Source organism: Clupea harengus, chromosome 1 (assembly GCF_900700415.2).
Source record: "Clupea harengus chromosome 1, Ch_v2.0.2, whole genome shotgun sequence".
Taxonomy (NCBI): domain Eukaryota; kingdom Metazoa; phylum Chordata; class Actinopteri; order Clupeiformes; family Clupeidae; genus Clupea; species Clupea harengus.
The window spans coordinates 2,938,493-2,953,389 of record NC_045152.1 but is presented as its reverse complement, the minus strand read 5'-3'; positions in this window follow the sequence as shown (position 1 = coordinate 2,953,389).

Here is a 14,897-nt window from a genome sequence, read left to right as displayed (position 1 = left end):
CATGCTGGAGACAGGTGTGTGTGTGTGTGTGTGTGTGTGTGTGTGTGTGTGTGTGTGTCTGTGTGTGTGTGTGTGTGTGTCTGTGTGTGTGTGTGTGTGTGTGTGTGTGTGTGTGTGTGTGTGTGTGTGTGCAGTGAGTAAGAGACACATTAAGAGACATGCTAGTGACAGAAGCTAGCACCCATGGGTTTTAGCCTCCTTGTTAGCACACCTGCCTCCCGTGCCCGAAGTTGAGAGTTTGAGTTTGATGCTGGTGCTTGTCTACAGAAAGCAGGTTAATACCATCATCTCCAAGTGAAAGGATTGCAGACTGCACATCCAAATTCCTTGGTTCAAGGTGTTATAAACAAATGCAATGAAATGCTTGAAAAAGAAAGTGAGGCTCATACTGTTTACTTTCAGGGCTGCATCACTGTGGGTTAGCCTGAGGGCACTTTAACTACAGACTACAGACTGCTATTTACAATTATGCAAACACACTGTGAAACATGCCTTTCATTTTATAGGCAGTTTTTTTAAATAATAGTAAGTAGATCTGCATAGCCTATGGATTCCAGGATAATTAAGGGGTTGACTACTAATTAACCATTAACTAAGCAAGCATGTTTACAAATGTAGGCTCCTTACGAGTTTCAGGGAAAGTTTGTGTGAATTTAAGTACATTGTAACACATTTTTATGTTTCCTGTTTCCTGAAAAGAAACGTGTGTCAATATTATTTGGGTAAGCACACTTGACCGGGTGGCACAGCGCAAATGAACACGTCTATAAAGTCCACTAATTACCTGCAGTGTAAAATGAGACAAATGCTGTGCAAAACAGAGGTGACAAGCTTATTGTACATCATGAATTTGTTCAAAGGTTTGTCTGATCAGATAGAGTGCAGAATTAGCATCTACCCAACACCTCCTTTCAAAGTCAGTCAAGCTTGCCTCAAATGCACCCCCCTGACCCCCTGTGCGAGATGGTTGGCGTGGTTGCCCCATTGTCACCGAGGGCCTCAGCTTGGTGTGCAGAGCACGCTGAAGGAGAATTGTTTTTGTCAGATGCACACATTGTCTAATGCACACATAGAAGCAAGGGGCGGGCTGGCATCTTGCCAGGTTCCTAAAGACTGGCTCCTTGTATTCCATTATGCTCGCGACAGAGCCCTTATCTAGAAAGGCACTTAACCGCAACATCGGCCAGTATGCGTATACTGCACTGGTGTTTGCCACCCTCAGCAACTGTAAGTTCCCAGGAAAGATCTAGCCCAGTGATCCCAATGAGAAAAAGTCTGATCTTAGAATACTGTATGTTATTCCATATGTATTCTTTTGTTTAGTATGTAGTTGTCATAGCAATAGATCATTGTTTATTTACCCCAAAAAATGTCTATAAAATCAAAAAGCCATCATTTTTATGGAGAGTTTGTGGCTTCTGGTGAATAGTCCATTTAAAGGTTCCATTACAAACTTTATTTTCCCCAGTAATTAGTATGAGAATGTCCTTTTTTTTAGAATTATGATTCAATACACTGTTTTATATGCAGTTATAATGTTGTGTTTCTGCAGTAATCATTATGTTGATCTGATGTCACTGATAATCTGAAATCAACTGCACTGGTAATCTGAAATAAATCGCCCTAGCACTGGAACGGGTCATTTTAAATCACACCCTTTAAACTTTTTGTTCTTATTTTCTATAGCTGGTAAATCCAGTTCCCCTATATGAGCACAAGCTGCTCATTCAAGACTATGAGAGGGGTATACGTTACAGTTCCCTTCTGTGTGATAGCTCCACCCAACCAACATGGTGGTAAAAAAACAGTGTATATTTTGGCCACCAGGTGGTACACTTTCAAAAGATTGACCGTACAAGCGGTCGTTGGCAATGAAGGTACTTGTAGGTGACTGTAAAATACTGACTAAATAGCAAATACACCCCCACAGAAAAGCAAAAATCCTGGCCACTGCATCAGGTTTTTAGATGAATATAGTTTCTGCTAAACTGTTAGCAGTACTAGGTATCTGGAGCACGGCAAGAGGACACGGAACTGTAACACCACTTACCGCTCTGCATTCTGAAAAAGAGCAGAAGGCTAGCATTTTCAGATTAGCTGTATTTCATGTCTTTTGTTGGATGGTTTGGATACACATGTACACTCCATTTAGGTCTTAAGGGTGTGGTAAATGAGTGTTATATTAACATGGTATAAACCACTGAAGTGTCATTGTATTCCTTATACCCCCACCCATGAATACAGGCCTCTGAAACATTTGCTCACAGCTGGATCCTTCAACTTCCCCCGTGAACCAACATTGTGGCAGTTCCCGTATCAAAGTGAGAAGACTGATTCATATTCATGGAGGGTCGGGGCTATTGGTTGACACCCATTCTGCTGTTTAAGATACTTAAACTTGGACTGTTTCAATGTCTAATCAGAGACACGGGTGAATCTGCTGATTGAAATCTTCCTCTTTCCCTTGAGCCCGTTTCCTGATTGATCTTTCTCTGACTGATTTTTGGTATTAGAAAAATGACCAACACCACTCCTCATATACTAGTAATACAGACATGTATCTGACCAGTTGTTTCTCATTTGAAAGTTTCCAGATTATTATTATTTTATATAATAATAATAATAATAATGAAATAATCCAAGCAAAAAAATATTTGAGTTCTGGCCACACCCTACTAGTTAATATTATGATTCACTTCATGCGTCCCTGATGGGAGATTCATTTTCAGAAGTGTCACATGCAATAAATAGCATTCAAAATAATTTAAAGCACAACTAAACAGACATATAACAAATAAGATAAATAATCCAATACACAACGAACAGAGGTCCAACTTAATTTAACAGCAGTGTCTAGTAAAACGAGTACACAACAACAGGCGGGCGCACTTCCCAACACTGACGATGGAGGACTACTGCCCACAGCAGCCTGTTGTCTTGGGCCATGGCAGTGCTTTTGCCCAGCGACAGCAGTGTTGAGATTGTAGATGGCACAGGGCCTGCCGACTCAGATAAATGCCTTTTGCCACTCGGGCTGAAGTACAATATTGAACACTTAAAGGGAAACTCTGCTGATTCCCCACATTGCCATATATCATTATTGTTAATTTGTTTATAGCCCAGAAAAGAAAACGTTTGGAGTTAAGCCACTTTAGAGGAGATTATTAAAATCCAAATTCACCTACAAGTCAGTGGATTTCAGTGCCCTGACCTCAGAAATCCCCCAAAGGCCTTCTGTTGCAGTGTTACGAAATTCTTGGTTTTATAAAAATTAACTGTTGTCCTGAAATGATATGGCTGTGGATGATCCTACCTTTACATCTGTGTTAGCCTTCAGACTTGACAAACCAGTAGTATACTCCAAGACAGCAGGGGCACTACAGAGCCTTAAAGCCTTCTGAGCTGCTGCAATGCAACACTGGTTAGCTTGGATTAATCAGCTACAGACATCTTCAATGCCCTTTAATTAAACCACAACTATTGTATTTATAATCACCCCAGACAATTTGGCTTACATGATTCAGACTCAGTGTTGTACTCTCTCCAGCAGCTGTCTCTTAGTTGGACGATAACCATACTGAGCAGTCCTTTACGGTGCCAGTGTTGCTAGTAAATCATTTCCTGTTTATTTATCTCTATAAAATCTGTATGTCTTTACAAGTGTTTGTTAACCCCGACACCCCCCCACCCCCCCAGCAGCTGTCTCTTAGTTGGACGATAACCATACTGAGCAGTCCTTTACGGTGCCAGTGTGGTTAGTACGTCATTTCCTGTTTATTTATCTCCAGAGTGTTTGTAACCCCCTCCCTTTTTCCTTCTGTGAAGCGCATTTTGTTACCTCCTGGTATGAAATGCGCCGTATAAATACAGTTTGATTGATTGATTGATTGATTGAATGAATTGTGAAGAATTTATGTACTCACTCAGAAGCATTGTCACTGCACCTGTTTGAGGCATGTACTTTTGAAATATCACAAGTTCCACTTTAACATTCCTGTAGGGCAGGTGGTCTCAGTCCTACTTCTGCCCCTCCCTGCCTCTCTCCTCCCTCCCACTAGGGTAATCAGGTGGTTTCTTATTCAGTTAAATAGCCATTATACTAGTTTTAGGTCACCTCCTGGCATTGGTAACATGTCCCACAGACCCTTACTCCCCGTCCCACATTTGGTCTGTTTGCACCTTGGTCACCCTAGCGCCCTCCCCAGTACTGACCGCCCTCCCCAGTACTGACCGCCCTCCCCCCTCCCCCCACTGACCGCCCTCCCCAGTACTGACCGCCCTCCCCAGCACTGACCGCCCTCCCCAGTACTGACCGCCCTCCCCAGCACTGATCGCCCTCCCCAGTACTGACCGCCCCCCTCCCCAGTACTGACCGCCCTCCCCAGTACTGACCGTCCTCCCCGCCACTGACCGCCCTCCCCAGTACTGACCGCCCTCCCCAGCACTGACCGCCCTCCCCAGCACTGACCGCCCTCCCCAGCACTGACCGCCCTCCCCGCCCTCCCCGCCCTCCCCAGCACTGACCGCCCTCCCCGCCACTGACCGCCCTCCCCAGCACTGACCGCCCTCCCCGCCCTCCCCAGCACTGACCGCCCTCCCCAGCACTGACCGCCCTCCCCCCCACTGACCGCCCTCCCCAGCACTGACCGCCCTCCCCAGCACTGACCGCCCTCCCCAGCACTGACCGCCCTCCCCAGTACTGACCGCCCTCCCCGCCCTCCCCAGCACTGACCGCCCTCCCCAGCACTGACCGCCCTCCCCAGCACTGACCGCCCTCCCCAGTACTGACCGCCCTCCCCGCCCTCCCCAGCACTGACCGCCCTCCCCAGTACTGACCGCCCTCCCCAGTACTGACCGCCCTCCCCAGCACTGACCGCCCTCCCCAGCACTGACCGTCCTCCCCAGCACTGACCGCCCTCCCCAGCACTGACCGCCTTCTATCTGCTCCCAGGCTGAGTCACTGCTTTAAATGATCTTGATTAGCTGGATCAAGTGGGCTCATCTAATCAGGAGTGCGATCGATTAGTCCAGTGAGGTATGAAGAACCGGGACAGACAGAAGACGTCCTGGGCAGATATGGGTCCAGCGGAGACGGGTTGGGAGTCGAAGCTTTCCACTCCGACCTCCACTGCCTTTACTACACTTTGTCACACATTATAGTTATAGTCTATGTTATAAGTTACAAGTTATTTTTGATCAGACACACACAAATGAGGCGTTGGTTGGCCTGCTTAGGTCTGTGCGCCTGTTATGAAATGACCCATGAATAGTTTTACGCAATTGCACATAAGAACCCACAGTGCGCATCGATCAAATTTTGGGCCCCCAGTGTTTGTCCTTGAAAGTCATACACAGGCCTGCCACCCTTCAGTGAGCTTCTGGCTGGAATTCGCACCAACTCTCTCTCTCTCTCTTTCTCTCTCTTCTCCCTCTCTTCTCTCTCCTCTTTCTCTCTCTCTCTCTCTCTTTCTCTCTTTCTCTCTCTCTCTCTCTCTCTCTCTCACTCCAGGTGGTGCAGAACAGAGCAGAGGATTCTGGGTGCCGGTTTCTTATAGACACACAAGGTTCCTTTTGTTGGACTTTCAAACAGCTCGAATGTTTCCAGGAAAGGCCCACTGCTTCGGTACTGTGGTTCACTTTTCCACCACGATGCAGGGACCACCAGACCCACAGGTTTACGTCACAGCTTTACACAGTGGTCTACGCACATTTTATACGAAGGCCTACATTTACATTTAGTCATTTAGCAGACGCTTTTATCCAAAGCGACTTACATATGTGCGACTTACAATGTATACACATTTTACATTTTCACTGATGGCACACTGCACATCAGGAGCAATTAGGGGTTCAGTGTCTTGCTCAAGGACGCTTCGACAGGGAATCGAACTAGCAACCTTCTGATTACTAAACAACTTCTCTACCACTGTACCACTGTCGCCTACACCCAGCCGATGTGCTCCAAGCAGGTGCACTGAGGCGGTTCGCCCAGCGACGCAGTGCCTCTAATGAGCATGCAAGGGCAGAGCTGTGGGCTGGATCTCCAGGGCCTGAGAGAGATCCGTTGCTTATTGCCCTTTAGCGCAATTAATTACTCTTAGGCGGCGGACGGATATGCGCATTGATTAATCTCGCACAGAGACACAGGGGCTGTGGTGGTTGTGGTGTGTGTGTGTGTGTGTGGGGCAGGGGGGGGCGGGAGCGCTAGCAGGCAGACTGGACAGCAGTGTGTGTGTGTGTGTGTGTGTGTGTGTGTGGTGGAGGCGGAGGGGGGCGTAATGATGCAGGCAGCAGTGGCAGCCTGGTGAAGGTTTTTAAAAAGCCAGTGATTCTCTTCCCCTGTTTACTGCCACCGTGCACTCAGCGACCTTTGCGTGGGAAGCCGGGAGGGAAGGGGAGGGGAGTAGAAGGGAGTGTGTGGGGGGGGGCAGAGGGAGAGGTGGGGAGGAGAGGGGAGTGGGGGGGGCAGAGGGAGAGGAGTGGAGGAGAGGAGAGATAAGGGGAGGGGGGGGGGGGGGGGGTTGAGGGGAGGGGAGGGGGTGTTGGCGAGAGAAGGAGTAAGGTGCAGCATCCTAAAAAAAAAAAGACTGCAGCCACACTACTGCAGCTACAGTACTCAGTAGTCATTACCGTCTCTCCACCTCTGCAGCAGTAGCAGTAACAGTAGCAGTAGCAGCAGTGCCAGTTGCTGCGCTGACAACGGTTCATAGTCTGCCTTGTTTTTAATCAAACTCCCTCTTTATCAAGGTCATACGCTCATATTTAGTCTTCCTCCAATGGACCGCATGGGGAATCCTTTTTAAAGGCCAATCAGAGGATACCCTCCTGGACGCCGTTCAACTGCGGTCTGGGCCATTACCATACAGTGCGTAGGGGTAGTCGTGCTGCGCTGGGACCTGCGGAGAATATCTATCCATTCAGGCTTGTTTGTGGAGCAGCAGACTAGGCTGGGTTCTGTGTTGCAGTAAAACTCATGCAACCGTACAGTTCAAACACGTGACTGGATGTTTTCACACTGAATTTGTATCTATTTTTTAAAACCAATGTTTGCCTTTTTTTTTTTGTCTTTGTTTTTGGTCTATGTTTTTCTTTTGTGTTATATGTATGGATATGTGTGCTGAGGAGTTTTCCATTTGCTGTGTCTGTAATGGATGTTAATGTAACTAGAACTCTTTTCTTTTGATTGTCTTGTGCTGACTACCTTGGATCAATACACATTAAGTTCCAAAAAAACTAAAAACACGTGATTCTTTCAGGTCATCTTCCTTCCTTGACTGTCATGTTTTGTTATTCATGACGTACTTGTGTGGTGACATAGACCTTTGTGGTGATAGACTGACTGATATTGACTGGTTGATTGATTTGCTTCTGAGGAGATTAGAAAAGTTAATCTTTAAACCATTCTTGCAAAAAGTGTTTTTTTTTTCAGTGAAAATCTTATTGTAAAACTGATGATGACTGTCTCTTTTCATCACATGGACAATAAAGCAATTAATTAAACCAGTCAGTCAACAAGTCAGTCACTGAGTCAGGTACTCAGTCATGCAAGAAATCATACCACCTTAGTGGAGTTACAGATTCTCAAAAGGGGTTCTATACATTACATTTCAGGGCCAGAAAATGCAAACACATGCAACTAAAAAGACAAAAAACATAGAGATACCGGGAGTCTAGAGGCATTGGTTGTACACTACACCTTTAAGACAATTACAGAGCTAATGTCTCCGGTGTATCATCAAACCGACCTTTTAAAAATGAAAACAGTTTTTTCAACAATACCTAGTGAATTTGTAACAGATAAAACACGCTTTGTTTTGGTACTGCTTTTAGGTTCCGCGTGTTTGTGAGATGGAGATGGAGACAAATTTAGCAACAGCCCTCGTGATGACTCATTGTTGCATGGATGGCGAGGGCTTTAAATGCAGTTTCAATTACAAGACCAGCTTTGAAGGGTTTTAATCAGTCCATCGCGCAGACAGGTTTGGCCAATGCGCCATTCATCCTAATTAATTGTGTGGACTGTCATTATTCAGATTACATAACTGACTCTGAATCCCAATCTATGCTTGATCAGGGACAGGTGTTTTTGAGTCAGCTACCATGTCGAGGTCACGGGGAATGGCTACATCTGGGCTGAAATGGAAATTGTAGTATTGAATCCGGCGTTGTAACCTACATTCCCTTACCACGGTGATGGGTGGGGGAAAAAAGGGCTGTGATCTCATCAGGGGATGTGGTCAAATTGAGTCATGACCTTCAGCCCTGGCTGGCCAAGGTGAAAGCTCCTCAGCTGCAGTTAGTGCCTGGATTCTCCAGGGGGCGCCATGGAGCGCAGCACACGTTTGGTCACGCTCACACTTTCCATGACATGGACATGTTGCAAGGCGAGGGGAAGCACAGGAGGTCGTTATAGCAATGCGTCATGCTATATGCAGTCAGCACACATGATTGTCACTGACTCATATCATGGCCTGTGATATACACACACAACCCAGCACACATGACTGTATGTGCGAAGCCATTTAGCCGGCAGGGCTGCTGTTGTCTCTTCAGACTGGGGCAAGGCTAATGTTTATGTATGCCCCTGTGAAGTGTGTGGCTTTGTAATGCTGCTTACGTTTAAGTGATTAACAGTGGGCCTGGCTCTACATGGGAGAGAGAGAACGGAAGATGAAGAGAGCTTTAGGGTTCTCAATAAGGGTTCTTTTAAAGATGAAGAGAGCTTTAGGGTTCTCAATAAGGGTTCTTTTAAAGATGAAGAGAGCTTTAGGGTTCTCAATGAGGGTTTCTTTTAAAGATGAAGAGAGCTTTAGGGTTCATAATGAGGTTTCTTTTAAAAATGTAGAGAGTTTTAGGGTTCTCAAAGAAGGTTATTTTAAAGATGAAGAGAGCTTTAGGGTTCTCAATGAGGGTTCTTATAAAGATGAAGAGAGCTTTAAGGTTCTCAATGAGGGTTCTTTTAAAGATGAAGAAGGCTTTAAGGTTCACACCGAGGGTTCTTTTAAACATCACTCATGGTACACTCATGACTAACACCAGTGGCTTGTGGCAAAAATCTCATTTTTTCTCTTTCTTTACTTTTTAAAGGGTTGTATTCATTGTTTAACGTCACTCCAGTGTGACGTAACTGTAGCAAGTTTTCCCAACCAAATTCTGTTAGGTGTCCCTAAGTAGACAAATGTATAGGACTGAGATTTAGAGCTTTAGAGCTAAGTAATGTTTTCCCTTTCCATTTTTTTATTACTTATTTTTTTGTTTATTATTTCTATTTAATTTAAATGTATCTTTAAAAGGTTGTGTATACATTGAGAAACTTCTCTTTATTATGAAGTCAAGGTGCTAATGTAGCAAACCAAGTTCCTTCTTGCTTCCTAGGGCAGGTTTATGAATAGGCGATTCAGTACAAAAATGTCTTTATGAACGTAAAAGGCTGCCAAAAAAGGCACCCAGACAACTAAACTGTGTGCTAAAGCAGTGCTTAAGTACACATGAGAACAGCTATACCCAGAAAAGCCGGAGCATTTAAAGCAGACCTGCGATGAACAAACAAATCACAAACCTATTATAATCCCCGCCACCTATTTTCTCATACCTGCACATTCACTTGCTATCTTTCACTTCCCTGAGCTCTTGCTCTCTCATAGATCCCCCCCCTCTCTCGCCTTCTGGAGCAGTATAATGCATTTTTGTTTCTGCCCTGACCACTTAATTTCCTTAATTCCCGTCACTGGAGGAAGTCCAATTCAATCATTTTTAAAACTCCCCCCCTGCCGATATTGTGCCATAATCATGAGGTGAAGCATTAGCTGTGAGTTATTGCATGCGGACCCAGCAAGACTGGACTCAGCTGAGATATTTATATATTATTGTGGTATTGTGGTTTCTCACAACAACATAGAGGATTTTGGCGACACATAACTATGGGGTGGGAAATTTGATGGGCAAAAAAACCTTGATTTGATTTCATGTATTTCTCGCCTTCGTGAAACTAAAAGCCTTAAATCCGAGGCCTCTGTCAAAACTGGTTACAACACACAGCAGCGAGGAGAGGAGAGAGGAAATAACTCACAGCACCTTCACTGGTGGCTTCTTCCAGTTTAAATGGACTTTCCATATGGCTGGGTTTGGACTTTTGGGCTTGAGCCAAAACAAAAGAGTACCGAAATTGATTACAATCTTTGATAAAGAGTTAATGAGGATAACTAGACATATGATATAATATCTATTATGATATATATTAGTTATGGTCAGGACACCACAATCTAATAATCACCACATGTTCCCCAATTGTCTGAAAAGCGTGTTCAGACATGGCGTGTTGTACTAGATGCTTTATAGATCTGTAAACTCTTGTCAGACAGGATGGCCTAGCTCAATGACACCTCTGATTCACAGGTCTCATATCCGCCGTGCACCTGAAAGTTGCACTCGTCACCGACTGGGAGCTCAGTCATCAGTGATGTGCTCTCATAAATCTACTTGTCTGCGGCCATGGCAGCCACTCAAGCAGAGACGCCCAGTCTCGGGCCTGGGGTGACGGAGGTAAACCATCCGCAATAAGTTCAGTGAAGGCTACACTGAAAAAGGTGGTATTCCTACATGAGTGCTAATGCTAATCCTACTGTAAGCTTCTCTCTTGGACACAGGAGGCAGGCATGCTAGCAAAGAGGCTAAAACCCATGGATGCTAGCGTCTGTCACTAGAGCATCTCTCAAGACCTTGGGGAGGGAGGTTTACTCACCCCACAGCTCTGTATTCAGTTCAATTCAATTCAATTCAATTCCATTCCATTCCATTAAATTAAATTAAATTCAATTCAATTCAATTCAATTCAATTCAATTCAATTCAATTCAATTCAATTAATTCCAATTCATTTCATTTCAATTCAATTCAATTCATTATTTTATGTCACCAAAACAATAAAATTGTCTCAAGGCACTTTACAGAGCCCAGGGCCTGAACCCCCTGAGCTCAGGGCCTGTAATCGCTGACCACGTCACGCTCACTCCCTTCTAGGTCACGGCATGACTGAACCCTGCATTGTATGGAGCACAGTCCTGCACTGGACTCGAACCCGCACCCTCGGACACGGGAGGCAGGCATGCCAGCAAGGAGGCTAAAATATATGCATGCTAGCATCTGTTGCTAACTTCTATCGCACGTCTTTTTGGCCATCGGGGAGTTTACTTAATGCACAGCTCTATTCCCACTGGCCAGGGTTACACGAACAGCAGTGGATCTCAGTGTTTGACAGACAGAGATGACAGAGATTGACAGCCTTCCGCTCATTTAGTTTTCACATACACACACTGTATTGTACAACCTACAGCTCCCAGGGTATCAAGCCAGTGTCCTTGGTGTTGTTAGCACCTTGCTCCACCAGTTGATCTCCAGGTACGCAATTATTTTCAAAGAGGTCTTGCTTAGTGTTTTCCCCCAGTGATGTATGGCACAGGACCATCTGAGTGAGAGGGAGGCAAAGCAAGCTAAGTTTGGAAGGGCTAATGTATAGCCTCTGCTGCACGTCGGGGTCCTGTTCGTCCTGTCAGGATTTATTTTTCGTTAATGACCAGTGGGCTATACATTATATGGTTATATACTCATGGTTACAATTGCAAAAATGGTAAAAGACCTTCCTGCAAAATATCTCTTTTTAAGTGATTTTGTTAAAAATAGTTCTTCACGCAAACAGATCTGTAAAGTTTCAGGCCTTTATAAAGAAATATCGGGACCTCCTAATGTTGGGGTGGCCCATTCAAATCATTGGAACATTCTGCAGCATTCTTAAATACATTTATATGGCACATTTATTTGTATAGAGGTCATTTACACATTTATAGAGGTAATTCAATGTGCTTTGCAGAGATAAAAGCAAATGGAACATCAAAATCAATATATATATATATATATATATATATATACTGTATATATATTTATATCAGATCTCTCTAAGGTCCTCTCCATAGCCTATTTGTTTGGTGAGAAAATATCTGCACACATTGGAAATTGTTGCAGGTGCTGCTATTTAAAAGACTAAACTCAAGAAAAGAAAAGTAGCATGCATACTGCTGTCTTAACATGATACACTATGTCTTCTCTTTTCTGTCTTCATAACTTTTCTTCAAAACTGGCAGTTGGACTTTTCCCTGAGTCTCTCTGTGCAGAGGCCTCTGAGTTGTGGCTGACTGTGAGGTGATGACAAAGACAGCATTTTTCACATTCAGTCACATGCAGTCAGTTCCTCTCCTTCTCCACTGTGCTAAGACGGGCCCTAGTAACAACATAGGCTTCGGCATTTTCATTGAATTGTAACTCAAAGACATACTGTATATATCATATGTAGTAAGGGTCAAGGGGTCTTTTTGGCTCCTGAACTTAATTGAACTGCTAGTAAAAAAAGATGCATACAGCAATATTTACATTTCAATACAACATAATACATTTCCCTCGGGATTAATAAAGTATCCATCTATCTATCTATCTATCTATCTATCTATCTAATACATTTGTGTATAATAACATAGATATGTCTGCAAACTAATTTCTGTTACTAAATATATTACCTGTTACCTCTACCCATTCAACTTTAAATGCAAAAGTTGACATCTGTCCTAAGCAGAACCCACCCATAGTAAACACTTGGATGATGATAGTTGCTTAGAAGCACAGCAGCTCTCTCCAGGAAATATGATTTGAAGATGTTGGACTCAGTGAAAGTGTGTTGAGTAATCATAGCCTGCAGTTTTACTGCAGTGACCTTTAGGGTCACTGGATAAGGGACTCTGTACACAAACTCTGGCATGCTAGAATAAATTATGCTGCTACAAACATGCCCAAAGGTAAACACCAAAAAGCTATGAGATTCAAAAACAGCATACTCTCTGTGCAGGCTTTGGAAAAACAGAGTGGGACAGACTCAAGGCCTTATCCAGATGTAGCATTATCAGATATGATAACTACATAGATGTCAATATCTAGATGCTTAATTATCTCATTTCACATTTGTGTTGTGTTTGGTGTTGGTATTCATTTGTGTGTATTTAAGTTGTGTGGACATTCTGGTTGCAATGACGTAGATTCTCAGCTTTTGTCAACAACATGCGATATGATTCAGCACCATTCGACATGGTCATGTTTTACACACTGTGTTAAAGACAGTGGTGTGGTCTTATTACTTTCCTGTGTCCAATCACAATGCGAGTCTCATGGTCAGCAGACGTGGTTTGGCTGATGTCATCAGACTTCAGCCAGGGCTATGTGCAGTCATACCTGACATGGGCCTGTGCTCCTCCCAGTTTCCAGATAAGATACCCAGAGTCAAGTCGCCAGTTGGGAATGAACAGGTGCACTATCATCCAGCATTGTTGTTCTTTAATAGACATTTCAAATGTGTATGTATATTAGACATACATCGTTAATATTTTCAATTCAATTCAATGCAATTTTATTTATACAGCGCCAAAAGAATACAATTGTCTCAAGGCGCCTATAGATGTATATGTATGTGTATGTGTATGTATGTATATTTATATGCTCGTAGGTCACACATTTCATACATGCATGCTTGTGTTTACATTTGTTTATCACGTGCTCCATACATGTTTGTATTCTAGTTTTATACAAATGACAGAAAACACTAGGGTGGTGTCAGTGTTGGTGTTTCAATGGATCCTTGTCATGGGATCACCTCTCAACAGCATCTCTCCGTGTGTGTTCTGGGCACATGATAGGTATTGACATGTGTGAGTGAAAGATGTTGAAATGTGTATCATTGATATATGATTTGAATGTCACTCTTCATGATGCTCTATATGCATTTTTTATTGAACGCAAAAGAAGAGCCTCTAGCGAACTCCCAGTGATTACCGCGGGTGCAGACATAAAATATGCAATTTGAAGGAGGAAGACAGAGTGGATGTCAAAGTGGTTTTATTAGTCTGTCAATATGATCTCCCCCAGCAGGAAGAAGACAAGGAGAGAGAGAGAGTGTGTTGATGTGACTGCACTGTGTGTGTGTGTGTGTTTGCATATGTGCGTGCGTGCGTGTGTGTGCGTGCGTGCGTGCGTGCGTGCGTGCGTGCATACGTGACAGAGAGAGAGAGATAGTGAGTGTGTGTGTATCCAGTGTGTATGAGTTCCATATTTGTGCATCCAGTGTGTATGTGCTATTGTGTTTATGTATGTGTTGTGTCCAGTGTGTACTTGTTCCTAAGTTTGTTTTTATGTGTGTGTGTGTCCATCGTATATGTGTATGTGTTTGTGTGTGTTTGTGTTTGTGTGTGTGTGTGTGTGTGTGTGTGTGTGTGTGTTGTGTGTGTGTGTGTGTTTGTGTGTGTGTGTGTGTGTTTGTGTGTGTGTGTGTGTGTGTGTGTGTGTGTGCAGTGTTATGTGGCATATATTCGTGTTAATGCGTCAGCCCTTTTGAAATTGAGTGAATCCCCCACTCTTTCGTTGCCACACTTCCTCCTTGAGAGTTGCATGGGTGAGTGCAAAAACAATTTTTAATGTTAATTATATAATAATGTAATTTTTTTTCAATTGAAAGAATAAAGGTTCTTAATAAATGTATGTTATATTCTAGAGTGATGTAGAAAAGTGATTAAGTGCCATTGTGATTAAATGTAACTCAATTGGAAATGTGATTTAAATATAGACAGTTACTTCATAAAGCTAGGTTTATCATCACAGGTGCTTCATTCAACTAAACATTAACTTCTAACTGTCTGCAAAGGCTATGTCCAGTTATTCTGACATCAAACCATGCTGCACCACTGTGTTGTTGAACATAAGAACAGTATTTGTGTTTTTGAAACATAAAGCTTGTTTTCTCTGATCTGGACATTTGGCTGATTGTAACGCTTAGGACAGGGGACACAAATATCCCTGAGTACACATG